Source organism: Panulirus ornatus, chromosome 28 (genome assembly GCF_036320965.1).
Source record: "Panulirus ornatus isolate Po-2019 chromosome 28, ASM3632096v1, whole genome shotgun sequence".
NCBI classification, from domain to species: domain Eukaryota; kingdom Metazoa; phylum Arthropoda; class Malacostraca; order Decapoda; family Palinuridae; genus Panulirus; species Panulirus ornatus.
The window spans coordinates 17,494,407-17,507,940 of record NC_092251.1 but is presented as its reverse complement, the minus strand read 5'-3'; the positions used below and the strand labels follow the sequence as shown (position 1 = coordinate 17,507,940).

The 13,534-nt window shown below is 40.8% G+C and overlaps 1 protein-coding gene across 1 annotated transcript in view; it reads left to right on the top strand.

Annotated features, from left to right (window-relative positions):
- Nucleotides 1-13,534, top strand: part of LOC139757912 (echinoderm microtubule-associated protein-like 6) — a gene marked incomplete at its 5' end in the record, with an annotated part of 241,329 nt that overhangs the window by 72,119 nt on the left and 155,676 nt on the right.

Sequence of the window (13,534 nt, the reverse complement as noted above, 5' to 3'; positions counted from 1 at the left end):
GAGAAAGAATACTTCCCATGTATTCCCTCTGTGTTGTAGAAGGCAACTAAAAGGGGAGGGAATGGGGGGCTGGAAATCCTCCCCTTCCATTTTCTACCTTTTCAAAAAAAAGGAACAGAGAACAGGGCCAAGTGAGGATATTCCCTCTAAGGCTCAGTCGTTTGTTCTTAACGCTACTTCACAAATGCAGGAAATGGTGAATATGTATGAGAGTTACCCCTCTAAGGGTGGTATTTGTGCTTACTGTAGGACAAAAACACCAATTTCTTGCTGTTAGGATCTTTAGCCTCCCAACTTTAAAGCCATTAGACTGAACATTTCTTTGCTCTCTACGACTGCATTCATCTTTCATGCATCTTCCCACAATTTTACACAAGCAATTCTTCAACTTCTTGACCTCCTACCAAAAGATGTTGCTCTCTTCGTGTCTGTGCATTGCAATGCTCAGTGCAAGGGATAGTTTTAGTATAGTTAATGTTCTCTACTTTTGCCTCCTCAACAATATGAAACGTAAACACCGAATATACTTTCCTGATCATCGTGACCATTCCTATGAAACAGTTGACTTCATTTTTAACCCTGAGTTCCTCTTATATTGTCCCACTGTTCTACCCCCATATGGTCTTCAAACCACAGCCTTATTTATATCATATCTGAATGAGCATTTCCACCCTCTGTCGATCCCCCTCTCTCAAAACACGAACATTGACACCTTGAAAAGAATCGCTGACCTACCTTTCCGGAACATCTTTTGTGCTGACTTTCCTGGGATCAGTACTAGTGTATTGGCCAGGATGTTTCCTGTTCATTTGAACAAATCATAAGCAGTCTGGATAGTATGTGCTGTTATTCTAATATGTTTTAGATAATCTTAAGTTTTGCACAATGGAGTCTCCAGTCATGGAACAAAGGTCCACATCAAGTCCAGGTCTTAATTAGAATATAGAGAGGTTAATGAATGGGAAAAACAGAGACAGGGAAGAGTATTTATGAATCTGAGATGAAGTGAAAAACCTGTTCTTTAGAATGTGCTAGTACATAGTCATTGAGAAAAACATGAAGGGATAGAGAGTTTCAAAGCTTCAAGGTGTAGGGAAAGAGACAGTTATCAAAACAGCCCACCATTGTGTTGCCAGTGGCTACACAGTGATCATGTCATGCAGCAGCTTGCTGAGTGTTTCATGGTCTAGCTAGTGGTGTGGACAAACAAACAGCCAAGTACTAAGGGCAAAAACCAGAGTAATACCTATAGAAGAGGGAAGGTGAATGAAGATTACCACTAGGGCAAGCAGGTGAAGTTTAGAAGTAGCTATCACCAAAAGTATGGGAGGGTGTTACAGAGCATGGATGGAATGGATCAAGAATAGTGTGGGTGAAGAGAAAGATTGGGATTGTGAAATATGCATGAGTATGTGTGTATGCACCTGTGAGCATGAAACTGTATGAGGTAAAGATGAAAAGAAGCTTTTCTAGAGGAATTTGAATGACTGTATAAACGGTTTTGAGAATGAGAGAAATATGGTTGTATTGGGTGATATGAATGCAAAAGTGGGATGTGATGGAATTTGTAAGATAGTTGGTTAATGGGGAGTGCCTGGAGTAAATGAGAATAGAAGCTATCTTGTGGATATTTGTGCTGAGAGGGGTTTATTCCTTGCAAACACCTTTTGTCAGCACAAGATGATCCACAGATATGCATGAATGAGGTATGATGGAAGAGAAGAGCAAAGGCTTTCATTGACTATGTGGCACTGGATGAAAGACTGAGAAATGCTGTGCTGGATGCTTGAATTGTGAGAGGATTCTTTGGAGACTGGTCATTTCATGGTTTTTGTGAGGATGAGGATCAGGGAGAAGTGGAATTATGGTGTAAGGAAAATTGGAGAGTTAAAAGTGTTGGCAAGCGAGAAGATGAATCAGGAAAAATACATGGAGGAGTATGAAAGGAAGGTAACTGAAAGCTTAGATGGAAGTGCAGTGAATGTAGGAATGCATTCATGTGTGAATGACGTGTTTAAAATGTGTGAGAAAGACTAGTAAAGGTTGTAAAATCAGTTATTGAATGCAAGGTGGTGAGACACGGAATAAAAAGGACAGTGCATGAGAGACAGAAGATATTAGAAATGCTGTGGAAGAGAAGAAAAAGGCATAGGGTAGATTGCTAAGTAGGAATGTACCAGTGGAATTTCAGCAAAGGAGGAGGGAAGAATATAAAATATATAAGCAGAATGTAAGAAGCTGATAGAGGAAATCAAAGACAGAGTAGATAATTTTGGAAAAAGGTCAGGTGAAAAGTTTAGGGATAATAAGAAACTATACTGGAAGGAGGTGAAAAAAGAAAGAGATGGATGTATGAGTGGAAATATTGATGTGAGAAGCAAGGAAAGGAAATTGCTATAACAAAAGAAGGAAGTGAAAGGGGGACGAAAGAGTACTCTAAGGAACTGATAAATGTGGGAGAAGGGGAGGCAGTAGCTGTTATATGCATGGGTATGGAGGAGGGTAGGAAGAGGATATAAGTGCAGGGGCCTATAGTAAAGAAGGAGGTAAGAAGGGCAATAATGAGGCTGAAGGTAGGAAAGGCACCTGAAGTGGATGGGATTATGGCTGAAATGCTGAAGTATGGAAACAGAAGGTTGAGCCTTAACACTGGCTGAAAGCTATTACTGTTCCTTTATTCAAAGGAAAAGGTGCAAAGGATGTATGTTGTAATTATAGGGGAATAAGCTAGTTAAGTATACAAGGAAAACTGTATGCAAGAATAGTAATTGATAGTGATGGAAATGACTGAATGCAGAAAAAGTGAAGAGCAAGGGGTTTTTAGGAAAGGTAGGGGACGTTTGGATCAGATTTTTGTAGTAAAGATGACTTTGGAAAAGTATTTAGCAGCAAAAGGTAAGAGGTTGCATGCAATTCTTATGGATCTGGAGAAAGCATATGACTTAGTCAAGTGGAATGCTTTGTGGGATGCAGTCAAGGATATATGATATAGGGGCAAAACTGTTGGATGGTGTAAAGGCCTTCTGTAGAGGAGGAAAAGCATGTGTTAGAGTGGATGGAGAGCTTAGGGAAGGTTTTGGGATACATGTAATTGTGAGGCAGAGCTATGTGATGAAGTGATAAGAGAGATGAAAGCAAAACTAAGGAAAAGGGTGCAGAGATGGAGTGTGGTGGAGAGATATGGTGGCTATTGGCAAGCCTATTTGTAGATGATACTGTGTTGTTAGTGGAGAGTTAAGAGGAGTTGCAGAAGGTTGTAAGTGTGTTTGATGATGTGTGTAAGTAGAGGAGATTGAAGGTAAATGAAGGTAAATGCAAGTAAAAGTAAATTAATGGTGTTTGAAAGGAAATGGAGTGAAAGTATAGATTTTGTAAAGCCATAGAGAGTGAAAGAAGAAAGTGTGCTAAATTGTGCAATGGATATGGGGGGAAAAAGACTGCAAGAAGTGAGGGAATTTAAGTAACTGGGACCTGTCTTGGGTAAGTGTGATGATATGAAAGGAGAGATAAGGGAGAGAGCAGTACAGGGTAGAAGATTCATTGGACCCCTTAATAGAATAACGAAGGGTAGAGGTGGAAGTATGGAGTGAAGAGAGGATTAAGGGACAGCATAGTCCTTCCAGCCTTGACCTATGCAGCCGAAATGTGGACATGGATTGAAGCACAGAGGTCAAGAATCCAAGCTGTGGAAATGAGCTGTTTGAGAATAGTGTTTGGTGTGACTTTGGATAGAAGAAAGAACTGAAAGGGTGTATGAGCAGTGTGGTATGGCAAGGAATGCAAAGGGAATGAGTTTTGGAGTTGTAGAATGGATGAAATGTAATGCTTTGAGGTGTTTTGGGCAAGTGGAAAGAATGCAAGACTGGGAGTGTACAAGGAGAGTGTATGATAGTACATTTAAAGGGGTTGGTGTGAGTGGAAGTCCGTCTGTGACATTGGCAAATAGGGTGGAGTAATACTGGAGAGAGAGAAACAGAGGAAGAATGTGTGGAATGGTGTATGCAAAGGAGGCATGTAAGGACAGGGATAAGTTGAGACTTTTTGCCATGGCTATCCCTGACTGCTTACAGCTCGACTCTTTTAAGTAAGAATGCATAGCTAGAGCCACCTCAGATGTGAGAGCAGGACTCCATACAAGGATGGAGCAGAACAACTGTTTGGAAGAAAGGAGATTTCAACATTTAGCAGGAATCCTAGTTCCTTAGGTGCAGATTTAGGTATCTCTACAGTGTGAGGTTTCCAAGGTAGAGTGGATGTAACAGTAATACCAATTATGTTCATTGAGTCAAGAGGTAGACTTGCAGAATCATCAGAGGTGAGAAGGAAGTTGCAAAGAGATGGGTAGAAATTGGGCCTTAGAGGCAATAAACTAAACCAAATTTCACCTGCCCCACTGAGATATCCCTTCCAAGTCTGTGTTTATATAGGAATCTGTTTCAAGATGAGATGTGGATCCAGTGAGAGAAGAAGCAGAATTGAAGGATGTAGAGGAATTCAGTTTTCGGTCATCAACATTTGGTTGCTTGTGGAAGAAAGCAGATCATTGATAAAAAAGAAAAAAAAGTGTAGGAGACAGGACAGAACCTTGAGGGACACTGATGCTGATGGAGAAAAGGGGAGAGGCTGATCCATTAACAACCACAGTTATTCCAGTCAGTTTTGTTGAGTTGCCAATATTTACATTTAAAAGGGGCTTTTTGAGGGGGAGGTACATTTAAGGTGGTGTGGTCAGATGAACCAACTGGGGCAAGATTGTGTATTTACAGCATGAAAAACAGATCCAGAATATTAGGATATTGTCAAAGTGGTCAGGAATATGGGTGGGGTGAGAGAAAATTTGCCTTAGATCATTGTAAGTGGAGAACATGAGGGCTTCAATTCCCCCACCATCTGTATGGGAGGAATTCAACCACTCCCTCTGGTGAATATTGTAATCCCTTAGGTAATAGATCTAAGTTTTCTGGAGAGGATGCCACAGCATCATGGCAGGAGTTTAGATAGTTGAAGAAAGATTTGAAATTTGTAGAATTAGGAGAGTAGTAGGCAAAGCAAAGGAAAAATGTTATAGTTGGGAGTCAGACCTGAAGCCAGATAACATTACAGCTGGGGACTCAAGGTTCTCAAGACATGCAGCAAGTGTGTTGATATGAGAATAAGCACAGACACCACCCATGAACTAGAATCGTGAGTGGAGATTATAGTTGGATATGAAAGCCAGAGGTTGAACCATTATGTGACATTCATTTTTTTTCATTCATTTCAAGCTAGAAGTTTCAGTTTTCTAAATTGTTTCTTACATTTTTCATATGTATATATATGTATGTGTGTGTGTGTGTGTATATGTGCGTATGTATGTGTATGTGTGTGTATGTGTATATGTATATATATATGTATATTATCCCTGGGGATAGGGGTGAAAGAATACTTCCCACGTATTCCTCGCGTGTCGTAGAAAGCGACTAGAGGGGACGGGAGCGGGGGGCCAGAAATCCTCCCCTCCTTGTATTAACTTTCTAAAATGGGAAACAGAAGAAGGAGTCACGCGGGGAGTGCTCATCCTCCTCGAAGTCTCAGACTGGGGTGTCTAAATGTGTGCGGATGTAACCAAGATGTGAAAAAAGGAGAGATAGGTAGTATGTTTGAGGAAAGGAACCTGGATGTTTTGGCTCTGAGTGAAACGAAGCTCAAGGGTAAAGGGGAAGAGTGGTTTGGGAATGTCTGGGGAGTAAAGTCAGGGGTTAGTGAGAGGACAAGAGCAAGGGAAGGAGTAGCAATACTCCTGAAACAGGAGTTGTGGGAGTATGTGATAGAATGTAAGAAAGTAAATTCTCGATTAATATGGGTAAAACTGAAAGTTGATGGAGAGAGGTGGGTGATTATTGGTGCATATGCACCTGGGCATGAGAAGAAAGATCATGAGAGGCAAGTGTTTTGGGAGCAGCTGAATGAGTGTGTTAGTGGTTTTGATGCACGAGACCAGGTTATAGTGTTGGGTGATTTGAATGCAAAGGTGAGTAATGTGGCAGTTGAGGGAATAATTGGTATACATGGGGTGTTCAGTGTTGTAAATGGAAATGGTGAAGAGCTTGTAGATTTATGTGCTGAAAAAGGACTGATGATTGGGAATACCTGGTTTAAAAAGCGAGATATACATAAGTATACTTATGTAAGTAGGAGAGATGGCCAGAGAGCGTTATTGGATTACGTGTTAATTGACAGGCGTGCAAAAGAGAGACTTTTGGATGTTAATGTGCTGAGAGGTGCAACTGGAGGGATGTCTGATTATTATCTTGTGGAGGCTAAGGTGAAGATTTGTATGGGTTTTCAGAAAAGAAGAGTGAATGTTGGGGTGAAGAGGGTGGTGAGAGTAAGTGAGCTTGGGAAGGAGACCTGTGTGAGGAAGTACCAGGAGAGACTGAGTACAGAATGGAAAAAGGTGAGAACAATGGAAGTAAGGGGAGTGGGGGAGGAATGGGATGTATTTAGGGAATCAGTGATGGATTGCGCAAAAGATGCTTGTGGCATAAGAAGAGTGGGAGGTGGGTTGATTAGAAAGGGTAGTGAGTGGTGGGATGAAGAAGTAACATCATTAGTGAAAGAGAAGAGAGAGGCATTTGGACGATTTTTGCAGGGAAAAAATGCAATTGAGTGGGAGATGTATAAAAGAAAGAGACAGGAGGTCAAGAGAAAGGTGCAAGAGGTGAAAAAAAGGGCAAATGAGAGTTGGGGTGAGAGAGTATCATTAAATTTTAGGGAGAATAAAAAGATGTTCTGGAAGGAGGTAAATAAAGTGCGTAAGACAAGGGAGCAAATGGGAACTTCAGTGAAGGGCGCAAATGGGGAGGTGATAACAAGTAGTGGTGATGTGAGAAGGAGATGGAGTGAGTATTTTGAAGGTTTGTTGAATGTGTTTGATGATAGAGTGGCAGATATAGGGTGTTTTGGTCGAGGTGGTGTGCAAAGTGCGAGGGTTAGGGAAAATGATTTGGTAAACAGAGAAGAGGTAGTGAAAGCTTTGCGGAAGATGAAAGCCGGCAAGGCAGCAGGTTTGGATGGTATTGCAGTGGAATTTATTAAAAAAGGGGGTGACTGTATTGTTGACTGGTTGGTAAGGTTATTTAATGTATGTATGACTCATGGTGAGGTGCCTGAGGATTGGCAGAATGCGTGCATAGTGCCATTGTACAAAGGCAAAGGGGATGAGTGAGTGCTCAAATTACAGAGGTATAAGTTTGTTGAGTATTCCTGGTAAATTATATGGGAGGGTATTGATTGAGAGGGTGAAGGCATGTACAGAGCATCAGATTGGGGAAGAGCAGTGTGGTTTCAGAAGTGGTAGAGGATGTGTGGATCAGGTGTTTGCTTTGAAGAATGTATGTGAGAAATGCTTAGAAAAGCAAATGGATTTGTATGTAGCATTTATGGATCTGGAGAAGGCATATGATAGAGTTGATAGAGATGCTCTGTGGAAGGTATTAAGAATATATGGTGTGGGAGGAAAGTTGTTAGAAGCAGTGAAAAGTTTTAATCGAGGATGTAAGGCATGTGTATGTGTAGGAAGAGAGGAAAGTGATTGGTTCTCAGTGAATGTAGGTTTGCGGCAGGGGTGTGTGATGTCTCCATGGTTGTTTAATTTGTTTATGGATGGGGTTGTTAGGGAGGTAAATGCAAGAGTTTTGGAAAGAGGGGCAAGTATGAAGTCTGTTGGGGATGAGAGAGCTTGGGAAGTGAGTCAGTTGTTGTTCGCTGATGATACAGCGCTGGTGGCTGATTCATGTGAGAAACTGCAGAAGCTTGTGACTGAGTTTGGTAAAGTGTGTGGAAGAAGAAAGTTAAGAGTAAATGTGAATAAGAGCAAGGTTATTAGGTACAGTAGGGTTGAGGGTCAAGTCAATTGGGAGGTGAGTTTGAATGGAGAAAAACTGGAGGAAGTGAAGTGTTTTAGATATCTGGGAGTGGATCTGGCAGCGGATGGAACCATGGAAGCGGAAGTGGATCATAGGGTGGGGAAGGGGGCGAAAATTCTGGGAGCCTTGAAGAATGTGTGGAAGTCAAGAACATTATCTCGGAAAGCAAAAATGGGTATGTTTGAAGGAATAGTGGTTCCAACAATGTTGTATGGTTGCGAGGCGTGGGCTATGGATAGAGTTGTGCACAGGAGGATGGATGTGCTGGAAATGAGATGTTTGAGGACAATGTGTGGTGTGAGGTGGTTTGATCGAGTGGGTAATGTAAGGGTAAGAGAGATGTGTGGAAATAAAAAGAGTGTGGTTGAGAGAGCAGAAGAGGGTGTTTTGAAGTGGTTTGGGCTCATGGAGAGAATGAGTGAGGAAATATTGACCAAGAGGATATATGTGTCGGAGGTGGAGGGAACGAGGAGAAGAGGGAGACCAAATTGGAGGTGGAAAGATGGAGTGAAAAAGATTTTGTGTGAACATGCAGGAGGGTGAAAGGAGGGCAAGGAATAGAGTGAATTGAAGCGATGTGGTATACCGGGGTTGACATGCTGTCAGTGGATTGAATCAAGGCATGTGAAGCGTCTGGGGTAAACCATGGAAAGCTGTGTAGGTATGTATATTTGCGTGTGTGGACGTATGTATATACATGTGTATGGGGGGGAGGGTTGGGCCATTTCTTTCGTCTGTTTCCTTGCGCTACCTCGCAAACGCGGGAGACAGCGACAAAGTATAATAATATATAAAAAATGAAAAAGGGGCTAGTGAAAGTAAGATATTAGCAGTGGTACTAGACAAATGATATTCAACTAGAGAGAAAGCAAATGTTGGTATAGTGAATAGAAAAAGAGGCTCTTCTTTCAGAGAGGGAAAGGTCATGGAAGGAGCCAGTTCTACTGTTGTCTGAGCCTTCTGTTTTATTGGCAGTAAAGTCAAGTGGGAACCTGGAGACTCTTAGCACCCATGATGCTGGTGACTAGGGGCCATAGGTTTGTTGGACATACTCAAGTATATGTATTTCCATAGGGGAGGTGGTCATTAGGGATCATTGGATTACATATCAATTGATAGTTTAAAAGAGAGACTTTTGGATGTAAACGTGCAGAGAGGGGCAGCTTATGGAATGTCTGATCACTATCTTGTGGGGGCAAGGGTGAAGATTTGAAGAGGTTTTGGGAAAAGAGGAAATAAAGCTGGTTTAGAGTGATGAGAATAAGTGAGCTTGGGAAAGAGACTGGTGTAATGAAATGCCGGGAGCTATTAAGTGTAGAACGGCAAAAGGTGAGAGTAAGTAAAGCAAGGGGAGTAGATAAGGAATGGGAGGTATTTAGGGAAGCAGCACTAGCATGTGCAAGAGATGCATGTGGCATGCAAAAGGTGGGAGGTGGGTAGATTAGAAAGAATAATGAGTGGTGGGAGAAAGAAGTAAAGTTGCTAGTGAAAGAGAAAAGAGAAATGTTTGGAGGTACTTATAGGGAAGGAGTGCAAATGAATGAGAGTTGTATAAGAGAAATGGCAGGAGGTCAAGAGGAATGCGTAGGGGTTGAAAAAGGGAGCAAATGAGAGTTGGGGTAAGCGAATTTCAGTAAACTTTAGGGGGAATAAGATGTTTTAGTATCGCGTAAAAACAAGAGAACAAATAGAAATATGGTGAAGGGGTGAAAGGGGAAGTGGTAACAGGTAGTGAATTGAGGAGGTAGAGGAAATATTTTGAAGAACTGTTGAATGTGTTTGATGTTAGAGTGGCAGATGTATGGTGTCCATGTCTATGTTTCAGCTGCATAGGCCTGGGTCAGGAGGGCTATGCTGTCCCTTAATCCTTTCTTTACTTCCATATTGACACCTCTACCTTCATTATTCTCTTAAGGGACCCAATGGCTCTTTTACCCTGTGTTGCTTTCTCTGTTCTCTCCTTCCATACCACTAAACTTACCCAAGATAGCTCCCAAATAAATTCTGTCACCTCTTCCAGTCTCTCTCTCTCCCCCTTATCTATAACACAGTTTAGTACACTTTCTTCTTTCACTCTTTAGGGTGTGTAATAACTATACTTTCACTCTGTTTTCTTTCAAACACCTTTACTTTACTTTTACTTATATTTGTTCAGTCACCTATATTTACATATAAAACACACATCCCTCTGCAACTCCTCTTCACTCTCAACAGACAACACAGTATCATCAGCAAATGAGCTTGTTACTAGTCACCATACTGTATTCCACAGGTGGTGAGGTATTATGAACAAGGCAGTTGATAATCCAAAACTATTCCATGCATTTATCACAAGCCAGTGGACAGTTAAGGAGTAGGTAAACAGAGTGAGGGATTCCGAGGGAAATAGTTTTGAGGAATATATAAGAATATACACAAAACTGACTAGCAAGTTGAAAAGTGTTTTCACAGTGGAAGACACTGTAGACTGAACCCCAGTGAGATGGAATGGGGAGGACTTTTTTAAATTTTCTTGGATATCTAGAAAAGATATTAACAGAATATTGAAGAGACTTGACCTGCACAAGGTTCATTGTCCTGATGAAATTTCATTAGATGTGCTAAATAAGTGTGCAGATACACTTGATAGACCACTTGAACTACTGTTCAAGATGTCACCGGAAAGTGGCATAGTGCCAAGGAAATGGAAAAGGGCAAACATCATACCTACACATCTATAAGAAAGGAGATGAGGAACCAGTACTGTGCTACAGACTAGTTTCACCAACAATTGTGGTGTATAAGGTTCTAGAAAAAATTATTAGAAAGCAAGTATATGACTTTCTGCAGAGGAGAAATGAGAGACAGCATGGATTTATGGAAAGGAGGTCATATATGACTAACCTCTTAGAGTTTTTTGAAAGAGGATTGTCAATCCTGGACAAAAAGGAAGGCTGGGTGGACCGTCTGTGTCTGGACTACCACAATGCATTTGACACAGCACCTCATTGGAAGCTGATTATGCAGCTGAATCATCAAGCAGGAATAAGGGGGGAAACTACTTCATTGGACTGAATATTATATCGGAGAGACGGAGCAAAGGACCTGCATAATCTGTGTGCAGCCTAGACCATAATAAGCCTGCAGTGAGCCAGGACAGAGCTGGTGTGGCTGATACATTTACATTTTTTAAACAAACATCACAATATTTTGTTATTTCTGCAGTATCTTGATCATCTTTGGCCACCACACCCATTTCCTTGCCTCTTCCTTCATAGTATTAATGCCATTATTTTCATGAATGATATCATAGATTAACTGAAATTAGCACCCTTTTTGGATACAAAATAACATCATCATTATGCAGGCTCAGATCACTTTCACAGGTGTATACTCTACTAACTGTGGATTGACATCATTATTCCACCCAAACTTTTGACACTTGATCAACTAAGTACTACATCTATCTTTGCCAATTTTCTGATGGAGTGGAAGGAAATATCAGACCTAAGTGATTCTACCAGCTTAACATACTTAGCTGGAGTGCCTGACTCAAGTTCGTCTTTTATTGGCAGGCTGCTTAGGTCGTTAGCCACTACATTGTCCTTCCCTGGCTTGTGAATCAAGTCATAATCATACTGAGATAGCATCAAAGCCCATCTCTGGATTCTGGAATTTGCATTACAGGGAATTGGCCTTCCTTTGCCAAACAAGCCAATTTAGGGCTTATGGTCTGGCATAGCTACAAAATGTCTTCGTAGCAAATCTTTTGAGAGCAAACACTTGGGCTAAGCCTTTTCTATCAGTCTGAGAATAATTTTTCTCAGCTGAAGATAACCTTTTGCTGGCAAAATAAACTGTTTTTTCTCTACCATCTTTGTTTTGCAAGGAGACATAACCAACACCTATGGGGATGTTCCCACTTCAACAATTAAAGGAGCTTCCCTATCAAAGTTAATCAACAATGTTGAGTTTCTCAAGTCATTTTTAATGTCCTTAAAAGCCCTTTTCTCCACTGCAGGCCATTTAATTTAACTCCCTTTTTTAATAAATCATACAAAGGTGCCAATTTTTATAAGTTCTTAAACTGTAACCATTCCTAAAAAAAAAAGAGTGTACTTCAGCTGCAGAAGTAGGAGCTGGAGCTTCAAAAATAGTCTCTAGTTTTCTGAGAGAAGGTTGAATTCCTTCATCAGAGATATGGTAACCTAGGTATTCCACTGACTTCGCTTGTAACACTGATTTATTCTTGTTAATGTGGATATTATGATCCTGCAGAATAGTGAGTACCCCGCTAGTCTTTCATCATATTCAGTTTTTTTTTTGCCACAAACAATTATGTCATCTAGATATGCACCTACACCTTCTATCTGAGCAAATAACTGATAAAAGTTTCTGAACAATTCTTGGTGATGATGGGAGACCAAAAGGTAATCTTTTGTACCTGAATTGCCCCTTAGAAGTGTTAATCACCAAAAATCCATGGCTCTTGTCATCAACTGATATTTATAAATAAGCATTGTGGAGATCAGCTTTAGATGTTTTACCTTTACCAATCACTTGGTAGTGGATTCTTATCATACTGAATCTTTTTGCTAAGTTCTTTAAGATCACCACTAATTCATATAGATTCCTTCTCAGCCTTCAAAACTGGTACACTGGGAGCAGCCCAATAACCATTACAGGAAACTGGTTCAAGTACATTATCCTTCACAAGCCTCTCCACAGCCTCTTCAGCCATCTGTTTGTAATAAAATGGGAATGTATAAGCCTTCATGAATTTTGGGGAAACACCTCTTTTAACATGTGTTTTGGCTACAATGCTTGAGATAAGCTTGCCAGAATCAACACAGTAATTATCGTAACAACCCTTCTATGTCTACAGTCTGATGCACTTTAGAGTTTTCATCCAGTCCAGCCAGGTAAATGCCAACCTTACCATTGATGTCCTTGTCACAAATTAGTATTCTGAGAGTCAACAACATAGAGGGACTGAACTGTCTCGCAATAGTTATAACTGACTGATGCAGTTGTTTTACCCATCACTTGAATATTGGAATTATCATAAGCACATAACCTTTTACTGGATGGTTCAACTTTAAGCTGTAATTCATTTACCAAGCAAATGGATAGAGTAGAAACAGCTGCATCATTGTCAACCCCAAATGGTACTTGTTTCCCTTCAGTTCTAAAAGTAAATTCTTCTGTCTTTACTGCACCTATTTGATCATTCACTGATACAGCTTACCATCATCTTAATCTCCTCCATAATCCCTAGATGAGCAAAATGAGCCTCCAGCAGACACAACCATAGTTCTGGGGAAATCTTGGAGGGGTCAAAAGAGTCAGTTTTAACTTGTGATGCCATAATGAATCCCTAATGACTTCTCTACACATGAGACAAGCAGGCTAGTCTCACCCTGGGAAAAGCTGGGTAAGTGATACCAGCAGGGTAGGTGATGTCAAAAGTAAACAGTTTGAACTAGCTGCTCCTTGCATCCAAAACTCGATCCTGCCCTCTGCCAACACCAGACCAATCCATCCTCATTGCCAGTGTTCTAACTTAGGTGTGTTCCAAGATTATAAGAAGACACAATCTTTTTCAGCCAATGATTTGCTTGTTTATTTTTTGTCAAAATCATACATAA